The following is a 14,542-nucleotide window of genomic DNA, read 5'->3' as shown; positions in this document are numbered from 1 at the left end:
TCACGTATTTCCGAAGTAAAGTTCCTTTCTTTCCATGGTTTCATGTTTATTATCTCTGGACAGTCAGTGAAGAAGGATAACTGAAATATTTCTATTGTCCTCTAAGAACCTATATAATTCATTCAATCATTCATCATTCATTATCATTATAGACTGTTATGTCTTTCAGCATTCAGTCTGCAAGCCTCTGAGAATTTACTAAACGTCGCCACAATCCTCGATTTGCAATTAGTGTTGTGGCCTCATTTAGTTCTATACCTCTTATCTTTAAATCGTTAGAAACCGAGTCTAACCATCGTCGTCTTGGTCTCCCTCTACTTCTCTTACCCTCCATAGCAGAGTCTATTATTCTCCTAGGTAACCTATCCTCCTCCATTTGCCTCACATGACCCCACCATCGAAGCCGGTTTATGCGTACAGCTTCATCCATCGAGTTCATTCCTAAATTAGCCTTTATCTCCTCATTCCGAGTACCTTCCTGCCATTGTTCCCACCTGTTTGTACCAGCACTGTCATGTCTGTTACTTCTAACTTATGAATAAGATATCCTGAGTCCACCCAGCTTTCGCTCCCGTAAAGCAAAGTTGGTCTGAAAACAGACCGATGTAAAGATAGTTTCGTCTGGGAGCTGACTTCCTTCTTACAAAATACTGCTGATCGCAACTGCGAGGTCACTGCATTAGCTTTACTACACCTTGATTCAATCTCACTATATTACCATCCTGGGAGAACACACAACCTAAATACTTGAAATTATCGACCTGTTCTAGCTTTGTATCACCAATCTGGCATTCAATTCTGTTGAATTTCTTACCTACTGACGAGTTAGCTTAAAATTAAAACTAGAAGATAATTATCTAAATGCCGGGTTGAGTAGCTGAGAGGGATAAGGCGCTTTTTTCTGAGCCGAAGTTGGCAGGTTCGATCCTGGCTTAGTCCGGTGATATTTGAAGATGCTCAAATACGTCAGCCCCGTGTCGGCAGATTTACTGGCACGAAAAAAACTTCCGGAAGAAAATTCCGTCACTTCGGTATCCCCGAAAAATGTTAATGTAGTCAGTGGGACGTCAAACCAATAACATTATTATTGTTATTATTATCATCTCAATAGGGAATAAATATACAGTGTGATTCAAAAGATTGCGCAGAAAATGATGTACCCCATAGAAGGGTCGGAGTACAACTACTTTATGATGATGATGATGATGATGATGATGATGATGATGATGATGATGATGATGATGGGCCTAATTTCCGACTTGTTGGCTGAATGGTCAGCGTGTTGGCCTTCGGTTCAGAAGGTCCCGGGTTCGATTCCCGGCCGGTTCGGGGATTTTAACCTTCATTGGTTAATTCCACTGGCTCGGGGGTTGGGGGTTTGTGCTGTCCCCAACATCCCTGCAACTCACACACCACACAACACTATCCTCCACCACAATAACACGCAGTTACCTATGCATGGGAGATGCCGACGCCCTCGTCGGAGGGTCTGCCTTACAAAGACTGCACCCGGCTAGAAACAGCCACACGAAATTATTAATTATTATAGGCCCAGTAATAATAATAATAATAATAATAATAATAATAATAATAATAATAATAATAATAATAATAATATGGCCTCAGACAGCATGTTTCTGTGGTGGCTATTAGTGTGGTGTGTTGTATGTAAAGATTGTTCGAACTGTCGCTCTTGATATTCTATTCAGACATGACATCGGTTTGGTAAACTCTGACGGAAGTAAGCATACGGTGTAATGGAACTTAGGTTAAATGAAGAAAGAATGTAGAGCATTTTTGGGAAAATAAATAGAATAAATTGTTCACTACGTCGTTCCTGACATTCCCAGATTTCGTCAGAGACTATACGTTCCTATTCAAAAGTTGTTGAATTTCGACCCCTTTATTGGCTACTTCAGTTTCGGCACGACCTTTCCCTGTGCCATGACAGGTACAAAAACTAATCTAAGCTAACGAGGAGAACCCACTAAGTGTAACAACCCGATTTCCTAGAGACTTACCTGCGTGAAGGAGGAGCCGAAATAAGCGAACGCATCTTTCGGCTTATCCGTGGACACTCAACCGTTTCGGAGAAAATGACGATCGAAATTTCCTATGTGTCTTCTAGCGCGTAAAATGTTTTAGTGACGTGGTGGTGCAGAGGATATCGCACGTAAAGCACGTTGAAAACTTCGATCGTTATTTTCTCCGAAACGGTCGAGTGTCTACGGATAAGCCGAAACATGTGTTCGCTTATTTCACTGAGCGAAGTTTCTGTATAATCGGGTTGTTACACTTAGCGGGAGATGGTGGGTTCGAACCCCACTCTGGCAGCCCTGAAGATGGTTTTCCGTGGTTTCCCATTTTCACACATGCTGGAGATGTACTTAATTAAGGCCATGGCTGCTTCCTTCCCATTCCTAGGCCTTTCCTCTCCCATCATCGCCATAAGACATATCTGTGTCGGTGCGACATAAAGCAAATAGCAAAAAAAAAAAAAAACACTTAACGGGTTACACTCGTAAGCTAAGCTGGTAATTTCACGTGATTGTTGAAATCATGATCATAACCACAGAACCTCTAGTTTTACGAGGAATCCGAACCACAGGGAAGCGACTTTTCATTTCAAAAATCCTACATGCCTCGTCCGGAATTCGAACCCCGACCGCCTTGGCGAGAAGTTAGTAGCAATGACACTCATCTCTCCCCTGACAGGTACAAAAGACAAGCCTTAATCCATAGCGTTAGGAGTGAAAAGGTAGTTCACTAACTGTAGTCTGAAGAGTCGCTAACAAGTCTTCAAACATCACGAAGTCATTACGAGAAATGGCCTGATCAATTACATCTTCGTCACTTCTTCAAGGCAGCACAAAGTCGTTGATACTTTACGAATCGCTACTTCGTCTCGTATACCTACCGAGACCAGGTTTTGTTTTGTGCGCTGTAAAATAAAACGTAAAGGGAGCCAATTCAATCAAAGAAATGAATTTGTGCTTGGTTGAGCCATGCCACACCTCAGGATCTTCGCTTTGGGTAATCGAATTCGCGATTCAATGGCCGTGTAGAAAGAGGAGGCCTTCTGACAATGCCTTATTAAACCAACGCCGCCACAGCGTCTTCTTCGCTTTATTTCCTTCTTTTTACTTCCTTAAAAAATCGAAGCCTTGACGACAGAAGTGGCATCCTACAAAGCCAAGTTATCCAGGACAACGACTCTCAAAAACTTCAACCCGAGAAAGAAATAATGAGATGTAATCTAGAAAACTAATATCGATCTTCCTTCTTTGCACCACACTTCCATTCATATACAAAAGCGATGCTAAAACTTCCATTAAATTTCTCACACGTAAAGAGATCTTCCAACTCCAGTTAATGAACTTGAAAGAGAGAGCTTTCTAGGCTGAAATTACTTTGGTACATTTCCGAAACATATCTGAGGAACGATACAGATCATCACGTATCTCTTTCTGGAAAGACTGGTTGTCATTCATGAAGCAGTAAGCTATTCGTTATTTTTATTTTCCTTGTGGTTTAACGTCGCACTAACACATCGAAGGTTTCGGCGAAGCAAGGACGGGACAATGCTAGGAATGGGAACGTAATGGTCATAAAACTTGCCTGGTGTGAAAATTGGAAGCCACGGAGAACCGTCTTCCGGTATGTGACGGTGGGAATCGAACACAACATCTCCCGAATGCAATCTCACAGCTACGCGACCCTACCTGCGCGGCAACACACACGGTGGAGTAAGCTTTTAGAAGTCCGGCCGCGCGGTGTAGGGGGCAACGCGTTCGCCTGTCATCCGGCGACCCCGTGTTCGATTCCCGGCTGGGTCATGGGTTTTTAATTGTAAATGATTAATATCCCTGCCCTGGAAACTGGGTATTTGTGTCGTCCTTAACGTTCCTTTCCTCACATTCAACATTTTACACTTCCGCCATTTACAAAAAATACACGCAGGTTCCTCACATATGGTGCAAGTAAGGTCAAAAGATCTCTCTAGGTCGTCGCCCCGAATCTTTTAAAAGGAGTACGTTCACGACTGATTAAACAGCGGGAAGTTTCCCCATGTCCTGGCGATGAATTTTCATTTGTAACGTGTGCAGTAGAGCATTTTCCAAATTCTATATTTAGTACATGCCTTTGCTGCCGGGACCTAGTGTTTAGCGTGTACGATGTCTTCTGGTATAGGCTAGAGCAATTTTGTTACTTTCATTGACCTGTCTCTGTCTTATCCTTAGCTTTACAGTAGCAGAGTGACTGAGGTATGAGCAATGCTAGTAATGCCATTCCTTATGCAGCCAGTCCCTGCTATGTATGGTGTGAAAATGTTGCTCATAGGGTCGTATGATGCATGCATTTCAGTGGGCTTGGCAGACTGATATGTAAAAGCAACTTCTGACTCGCTGAGGAAAGCAGCGAGAAACTACCCCACTCCTCATTCCCCTAGTACACCTCTTCAGTGATGCCTAGGCCATCTATGACAGCTGATGGCGGAGGTTGAGGATCCAACTAGCCTTCAAGCTGAGGACTGAACATACACATATTTAGTACAGTGAAAATAACTATGATTTTTATACTTTTAAGAGACAACCTTATTTCAATAATAATAATAATAATAATAATAATAATAATAATAATAATAATAATAATAATAATAATAATAATAATAATAATAAAAAAAAAAAATATTTGCTTTACGTCCCACTAAGTTTTACTGTTTTCGGAGACGCCGAGGTGTCGGAATTTAGTCCTGCAGAATTTCTTTCACGTGCCAGTAAATCTACCGACACGAGGCTAGTGCATTTGAGCACCTTCAAATACCACCGGACTGTACCAGAATCAAACCTACCAAGCTGGGATCAGAAGGCCAGCGCTTCAACAGCCCGGTACGTTCTTTCATATCCATACAGTGGCGTAGTTAATATAACCTGACTACAATGCACAATTCCAATAATGTACAACATTCATAATTTCCCATAGCTCATTAAAGGGAGCCCTAGTAATTTCCAAGCATGTAGGACTGGGTTATTCAATGCAGAAGTATCTTATCTCAAGCGAGCTCGTTTTAAACGGCAAGTAATCATACAAAGTGCTTTCGCTTTCTCTCAAGTTCAGACTCATGAATCAATTACTCATCTTTGAGCCTACCGTTGGAAATCCAATATTTTTCATTTTGTATTCCTAAGCAGGGCTGTTTAGAAATTGCTAACGTATATTAGCTCCTTATTCTCATTCATATTCTTCCTGCCCCTTGCTACAATTTTTGGGGTCGACACTCAACGTGGAATTGGCCCTGTTTTACGACCGAATGTGGAGGAATGTTTTCACTATTGAGTATTTCTGTGGTTGTTGGCAATTAGTATAGAGTGCTATGTGCAGATGAAGTGGCATGTATACACCTTGTTCCCAAGCAAAAGCAATTTCCCAAATACGGCTAAAATCCTAGGCCCGGCCAGGAATCGAGACCGGGACCCTCTGATCCGAAAGTCGCTACGACTTTTCAATCAAGGTGCTGGACAGTAAGTTAGCTCTTTATTCCTCTGCTTAACATTGATATAAAACCATTTCTACCGGGCTGAGTACCTTTGACGGTAGAGCGCTGGCCTTCTGAGCCTAACTTGGCAGGTTCGATCCTGGCTCAGCCCGGTGGCATTTGAAGGGGCTCAAATACGTCAGTCCCGTGTCGGTAGATTTACTGGCACGTTTAAGAACTCCTGCAGGACAACATTCTGGCACCCGGCGTCGCCTCGGCGTCTCCAAAAACCGTTAAAGTAGTTAGCGGGACATAAAATCAGTATTATACAAATCTTTCTAAAAATGTTTAATAAAACTTGGTTGTAATCAAAATCTGTGCTCATTTACCCTATCATTTACAGAAACAATTATCAACTTCAATAATACTCCGTATGATAAAAATCGTGCATTCCAAACATTAAAATAATATAGTTGGTGGCATCTTGGAGTATTTCTAACAAATTTCCAAAAAATATCAATTTTTTTATTAATGTCATAATTAAAGCTCGGATTTTTATGCAGTAATAGGTTAGAATGCAAACTAATTTGGTTATTAGCAAGTGTCGGCCACCCGCCCTGCCATAACGTAGTAAGAGTAACATAGATTCCAGGGGTTTTGATGGATCTTACCCCTAATATCTATGCAATCCCCATAGCACAACGGTTGTGAATGTAGAATATACTTACAACTCGCTTCAGTAAGTTTGAATTCTAACCTATTACTGCATAAAAATCCGGGCCCTAGCCCATAATGTTCTGTATTTTGCCTTAGTTTCACACGCATTACTTGCTTTTTAGAATGAACCTGTACAGAAAACGTAACGTGAACATTGGGTTTGATATTCTTAATTTAATTGAAAAAATGAAAGTGTGAATATAAATAAGGACGATATTTTAAGCATTTTCTGGTGCTGGTTAAAGTATTTGAAAAGCTGACAGAGTGAACTAAAGGAATTTAGCGAAAGTAATTGTTATGAAAGAAATCACGTCTTGTCCACGTCATACTTATTGAAAAATTCCTTTGGCGAAGTATAAAAACCAGAAGAAACTCAGAGTCCCATTATTTTGAGAAGAAGTTAAATTGTCTGAATGTAGTGTATACATAATTTAATAGCACTGCTGTTACTGTGCTTGGTGTAAGCACACCAGAACGAGCTGTATTGCTGGAGATATTTCACGTCAGTGTTGAACATAAATTTTAGGTTTTCTTTTACAGCCATAGCAGTGTCCAATACGAACACATTACAATACCACGACACTTTTATAGAGTGGAGCAGACATCCACATCGGATTAAAACGGAGTGGCTTATTTTTCTGTCAGTATTTTAAAATATAAATCTAATTTATAATCATTTAAGTTATGTTGTATTTCCTCCAGGGTTCGATCTCACCACATACACATACGACTCTTTTATTGAGCATTGGAGAGAGAGAGAGTAGGTGACTAGGGTCGGCATCGCTTCTCCACTCCCTAGGGGATGAATGAAGATCACTTAGGCTTGCCGAAGAAAAAGCTTGAGCGTGCTGCTGCAGGGAATATTTTACAATAGTGGTGACGTCTAGAGATTTATATCGCTAGTCGCTTGTATTCTGTAGTCGGATCTGCTTCATTTCCAGTGACGTAAACACTGGAGACAGAAGCTGCAGGGAGGATCTGACATGTACACACGTCATTTTGATGTCTTCAGGCTGCCTCCTCATAAATGAGTATATGGCAGAAATAAGATATGTCAGAACAGTGTCGTTTATTTATTTATGTGGTGTACCTTCAGTTTTCAATCCGATGAACACTGAAGGATTGAAATACAGAACAACTTGGGGATTTCAGTGTGTCGTATCATTATCATCGTCATGATGTCAGCGATCACAGACACTGAAGACCACGCACTGCTTTAACCCATTCGTGCACATGCATTTTTGTGTGATACTTCTTCCATTATATTTGGTACTTTATTTTAGTTCATTATTAAAGTGCAATTCCTTGTTTTCTAAATAAACGTACGAGTATCAGTGCGTTCGGTTAGGATTATCTGCATATTGACCCTTCAGAGTTCGATAAATCTATGATAAGTATACATTCACACAAAAGCGCAGATCGTCTATGAGGCGTCAACTCGAAAGGCCTGCACCAGGCCTCTCCGGAGGCCCCGCGCGAATATTATTAAACATTATTATTATTATTATTATTATTATTATTATTATTATTATTATTATTATTATTATTATTATTATTATTATTATTATTACTATTATTATTATTATTATTATTATTATTATTATTATTATTATTATTATTATTATTATTATTATTATTAAACCTTGCCCGACTCCATGGCTAAATGGTTAGCGTGCTGACCTGTGGTCACAGGGTTCCCGGGTTCGATTCCCGGCACGGTCGCAAATTTTAACCATAATTCCCATAATTCGTTAATTTCGCTGGCACGGGGACTGGGTGTATGTGTCGTCTTCATCATAATTTCATCCTCATCACGACGCGCAGGTCGCCTACGGGAGTCAAATCGAAAGACCTGCATCTGGCGAGCCGAACTTGTCCTCGGACACTCCCGGCACTAAAAGTCATACGCCATTTCATTTTTCATTATTATTAACCTTTATTTCACAACTTTATACTTAGTACTATAGCTCGTCGCCATAAGACCTATCTGTGTGGGTGCGACGTAAAAGCATATTGAAATAAAACTTCTATTCCACGAAGTTGAAAATATATTGATAGAAATCCTTAGGGACTCATTACAAATTACACGTTTCTAGATGCATCTTTAAGATTATGTGATTGTTAACAATAATTCAATAGTATATTTAAATTCAAATTTGTATACAAATTGTTGGTGCTATTAAAAACTATTTAAAATAGTATGTGCTCGTTCCACCTTGTCAATACACTGTCATAATTGAAGATCATTTATACCGTCATCAGTGATGTACGATGTTCCTGAAACATGTCTGAATGTTAGGTCATGAGCCCAGAGGCTGGTTGGATCCTCAAATAGCACTACCAAAGGCTATGCAGTTAAATGAAAACCGCAAAAACCAATGGCAGTACCAAAATAAGGCGTACTAGGCAAGACGAGGAGTCTGAATAAATGTATGTATTTATTTATTTATTTATTTATTTATTTATTTATTTATTTATTTATTTATTTATTTATTTATTTATTTATTTATTTATTTATTTATTTATTTATTTATTTATTTATTTATTTATTTATTTATTTATTTATGCATTTAATATATATTAATAGTATCTTATTTCTCAGATAATTATTTCACGTCCTAAATAAATCCGGGCCGGCCCCGTGGTGTAGGGGTAGCGTGCCTGTCTCTTACCTGGAGGCCCCGGGTTCGATTCCCGGCAAGGTCAGGGATTTTTACCTAGACCTGAGGGCTGGTTCGAGGTCCACTCAGCCTACATGATTAGAATTGAGGAGCCATCTGACTGTGAGATGGCGACCCAGTCTAGAAATCCAAGAATAACGGCCGAGAGGATTCGTCGTGTTGACCACACGACACCTCGTAATCTTCAGGCCTTCGGGCTGAGCAGCGGTCGCTTGGTAGGCCAAGGCCCTTCAAGGGCTGTAGTGCCATGGGGTTTGGTTTGGTTTTAAATAAATCCGGAGATATCTTATAGACATCCTTAGATGAGTATCATGTCATCGTAATGTTTGAGAAATTTTTCATCCTAGCATGTCTAAGTTTACTCCTTCAGAATTAACGTAGGCATTTAATGATAATTCCTCTGCTTAGTAATAATTACCATCAGTACACTGTAGCACAAAGCTTTGCCATTCAGCAATGTTCTGTTTGTAGAGATAGTGTTAGACAAGTTTCCGTCAGTAGCAGGCAACGTTGTAATTGGTAGTAATCAAGGAGAGAACTGATTTCACGGTATGTGGTTCAGTTGGTAATATAAGCGCCAATTAGGGTCACGGCATTTCCCAGCCATGATAATCATTAAATTGTATTTTCACGGAAGGCATTAAAAACAAAGTTATGTAGCGTCACATGACGTATCAAGATTGTATTTGATGATATCAAGTAATTGATACTAGAATACAGCCCTCCCCACTCCAGCCTCATAAAACCGTCAATCCGCTCTGAAGTTTACATTGAAATATTAACGTTCTGTTTATTTTCACGATACTTAATTAATGGAAGTTGTAAATTTCTATCCCGTAATAAACCTGTAAGTATAAACACTCCCATGAATATTGAAATTAACAATCAAGAACACAGCAGCCAATATCCAATGTATAACCGTCACTTGGTTCTTATTTATTGACATGCGAGATGCAGGACTTCAATTCTGTCTCCTAAGACATAATGACTATCCGTCACCGGGCAATTTGCTACGCAGTACTGGTCGTAAGTTATAAGCCCTGAAAACTGTTTCCTTTGGTTTCCCTTATTCACACCAGACAAATGTCTGGATTGTGGCTTCATTAAGACCACAACCACTACCGTGCAGCCCTTTCCTATCCCGCCATCACCTAAAAGTTGATTGCGCTCGCAAAAAAAATCCCGGATTTTTTTACTCTTTAGGTAAAACTTGAAAATTCGAACTTTACCGGGCGACTTGGCCGCGCGGTTAGAGGCGCGTGGCTGTGAGCTTGCATCCGGGAGATAGAGGGTTCGAATCCCACTGTCGGCAGCCCTGAATATGGTTTTTCACACCAAGCAAATGCTGGGGTTTACCTTAATTATGGCCACGGCCGCTTCCTTCCAACTCCTAGGACTTTCCTATCCCATCGTCGCCATAAGACCTATCTGTGTCGGTGCAACGTAAAGCCACTAGCAAAAAAATTCGAAGTTTTATTCCCGACACTAGCTTCAAGTTATTAGTCATTTGTAAGTCATACGAGGAAAGCAACGGGAAACTACCTCACTCCTCATTTCCCTAGTATGCCTCTTCAGTGACGCCTAGGCTATCTATGACAGCTGTTGGTGGAACTGTGGAGGATCAAACCAGCCTTCGGGCTGAATACCCAACAAAACGTGTAAGTCATACAAGAACTAATGGCCTCGGTCTTAGCTACTAAGAGAGTATAGAGTACCAGACATATTTTACACCGATTCTCAATATTTTAAACGCGATCTCCATTCTTTCACTGGAATACACAGCATTTAGTTAATCGTAACCTTGTTTCTAATCGGGGCAGATTGATTACTTCTACACTTGGCCTCCTCTGTCTCCAGTTATTAACCTGGTACTCATTACTGTTAAAGGCTGAATGAACACCAAAATACTGCCATATTACTGATTTTCAAAGATGAGAGACTCGTTTCAAAATTTATTATCTTTTTGACGCGAAATTTAGCGCACGACCTTCCACGCATTACGAGGTTTAAAATTTCGTCACTTATTCACATTCTGAGTTGGTATACTTAGCCGCCTAGCTCAGGGAGCTTTCTCATTATAACTAGTTTAAATTATTTTTTAACATGAGAGATGCCACTATTTTGTCAGCTATATTGGACGATGTCTTTCGTAAAACTCGTTCTTCGAAACCGTGTGGTGAATAGATATCGTCTGTTTTTCTGTGATGTGATTCGCTCCCCAAACCTTTGTCTGCTCCTCGTCACCAGCTAAGCCACACTTGGCTGGCTCCCCTCCTGGTGCAGATCAAATTTTACGAGTTAAGGCTCTATCCGACCCAACGTTACCATCTTCCTCGTCAGCACTTCCCTTTTCCTCGAGACTCTCCGACTTTCAAATACTGGTAATGGTACAGCGCAGCGCGCTGTCTTCCTACCAACAATGAGTAAGCGTTAATTCTCGGCAGTGAGAACTTTTTATGTACCCTATCTCAGTAATTGTCTAACCTTTGATAATATTATATCCTGAGTTTCTTTTTGTATGAAAACAGTGTGCCTGATATTTCTTTTCTGTATGAAAATAGAGCGGTCATGAACGTATTATTCATCTTAAACTTGAAACTTCCACGATATGTAGATTTATTTAGTTCTTCTTCCGGGTTGAATCGTGTTGTTGTTGTTTTCTGTACATTTCGTAGAGTTTTCCGACCTTTCGAATTTACTGCATTATTCTTCGTCAAGGCGACTAAAACTAAACTCGTGTCCTGATCCCGAGGTGGTGCAGCTCATTTCTGGTACATCCCCAATGGAGGTGAGCTGCATGTACCATTTCAACCACATACGAGCCCCCGTGCCATTCTTAAATTTTTGGCAGTACCGGGAATCAAATCCGGCCTCCGATGACGGCACCTAATATCTCTAACCGTTACGCTAGAGGCGGACGTCAAGACGACTGAAATACCCTTACTCGGTCCGAGGTAATCAGTAGGGCCCGGATTTAAAAAAAATGCATATGCGCATATGCAAATGCATATTTTGAACGTTAGTGCATATATGGGTATATTTTTCTCTTATGTGTGATCGATTATCTAAGATTTCTGAACGAAATGAAAAATATAATGAACTCTGTATATGTTTTACAATCCTTTGCAACACGAGAAGCCTTCCAGTGTCGCAGGCGGATAATGACCCTTTTCACAACAGCTATTTCCTTCTTTCTGACATTTCAATCTATAAGCAACTACATAAGTAGAATCAGGCAGTCTTTGCCAGGAGAATGTTCCAAGCAATCAGTGCCAGTGTACAAGTATTGCCCAGTTATGTGCGCCGACGTATAACGATCATGTTCAGCGTATAAATTAATTCTGTCCGACAACAGAAAGTCATTGACCCCTGAATACATTGAAAAACTGTTAATAACCTACTGCCATGAATCATTTTACAAGGAGTGAAACATGTTTATCAATTTAACACTGAGTTAAAATTAAACAATGCGTTTAATAAGTGTATTTTGTTTTAGTTTTAGTGCATATTTTCTGGCATATTTTAAAAACATTTAGTGCATATGTGCATGCATATTTTTGGAGTTTTTAGTGCATATGAATCCGGGCCCTAGTAATCAGTCCCCCAGATGCTAATCGACTACAAGTTAGTTGTTGTTCTGGCCTTTAAATAGCCTTTTTTCTTTCTCTCTCTGGCTGACGTAAGCCCCTTGCGATCTCTTGAAAATTGTGGCCTTCTGAGCTCAAATTTGTGGGCTCTATTGCGGCTCAGTCTAGTGGTATTTGAAGGTGCTCAAATATGACAAAAATACTCGTGCCAGTAAATTTACTGGCACGTGAAAGAACTGCGGTACAAAATTTCCGGCACCTCGGCGTCTCCAAAAACCACAAAAGTACTTCGTGAGACGTGAAGCCAATAACAGTATAACTCTATTTTGGATGGCAACAGAGATCACACAGATCAGTTGACCTATATACTAGGAGTACGAAAAATGCCGTCCGATAATAATAATAATAATAATAATAATAATAATAATAAAATAATCCGCCTCTGTGGTGTAGTGGTTAGTGGAGGCCGCCTGGTCGAGGTACTGGTTCTCTTCCCCAGTTTTATTTCCCGACCTAAAGTCTCACGCTCCAGGACACTGCCCTTGAGGTGGTAAATGTGGGATTCGTCACTGATTCCAAGGGAAAACCGTAGTAATAATAATAATAATAATAATAATAATAATAATAATAATAATAATAATAATACGGGGATTCCGTGGAGCACGGAGGTGTAAGAAGGTGCTGGCGTGAATGGGTGGACAGCGAAAAGATCAAAGCGTAATATAAAGCTCTACAATTTAAAACTGTATTTATTTCCTTGGTTTTTTTCTTAATTCAAATCTAGATGAACGACGCCAAATAACAGTTGGGTAGACAACGTTGAACACGTCAGCTCTAGTAACAATAATTATTTGACAACCTTGAAACAATCAGGTACACAATAATTTGGAGAAAGAGCGTGTAGCTCCAAAGTTACATAGTTCAAAAGAGCATCACTGCTCCATTCAATTAACACTCTTTAACACTCTAGGAGACTGCTCACTAAAACATACTACAATCAAGCCTCTCCAAGGCACAATCTAAATTTTACAGTAGATAATTACACAACAGATTTACTGTCTTACTCGCTCGACAGTCTGATTTACCCTTAAATAAGAATAGTTAAACTTTAACAGAGGCAATAAGTGCCCATTCTACATGGCCTCAGTGAAAAAGGAAAGGTTTGAGATATCGGTTGTAACCCAAAATGCTAGGAGGTGAACACATGCACTCCTCTGAAAATACTCACAAACACTTAAAACACTACACGGGCTTATGGCCCGAAGTTACGGAGACTAAGCCTGTACTACAGAGGTGACTAGATGGAAAAAGTTAAGTTCCAAAAGAAGAGATAAGGTTTAAATTTTACGAAATCATAGTCAGCCCGATACCAAGTTGACTGGAATTAAAATAGGGTTAACATTCTTTATTCCCTAATTCAGAATAATGTCCTTTGACTTAATGAAAAATTGACATTGAAGAGATGATAGATTTATGGTACATTAAGAAAGAATTTTGAAACCTTCCCTTGAAGTCAGCTTTCTGAGACTCGCACATGATTAAAAGAAGTCTGCCATTACCTTGATCTGGTGGGCCTTCCGACGACGAGCAAAACTTGCCCCCCTGCCTCCTCTACGAACACACCCTAAACCTCTTGACTGGAGCGATGGAAAAGACAACATTGCCCAAAAGGCCCCAGCTTTTATAGCGGAGAGGAAGGTTCCAGAACTCTCTGGGCCGAAGCACTGTACACACCATCAATTTTGATTGGCTAATTTAATAAATGTCCAAAATTTGGGATTGTTGGAAAATTTTCATGAAGAAGGAAGGCATAGCAGTGCTAGTAACCCAAGAATACAAAAAAAAGACTCTACAGACATTACAGATTAGCCAACTGATAAATACCAAAATGTATAAGTCGACAGTAGAGACACCTGAATATAAAGTTTAAAACTTCTCCTAATAGACAGTTCACTGTTCGTATTACAGATGGCCTTCTAAAAGGCGCTCGGTTTAAATGTACGGAGTAGGCATACCTCCGGTATAATAATAATAATAATAATAATAATAATAATAATAATAATAATAATAATAATAATAAT

The sequence above is a fragment of the Anabrus simplex genome, chromosome 7 (genome assembly GCF_040414725.1).
Source record: "Anabrus simplex isolate iqAnaSimp1 chromosome 7, ASM4041472v1, whole genome shotgun sequence".
NCBI classification, from domain to species: domain Eukaryota; kingdom Metazoa; phylum Arthropoda; class Insecta; order Orthoptera; family Tettigoniidae; genus Anabrus; species Anabrus simplex.
Note: the sequence above shows the minus strand (reverse complement) of the source record.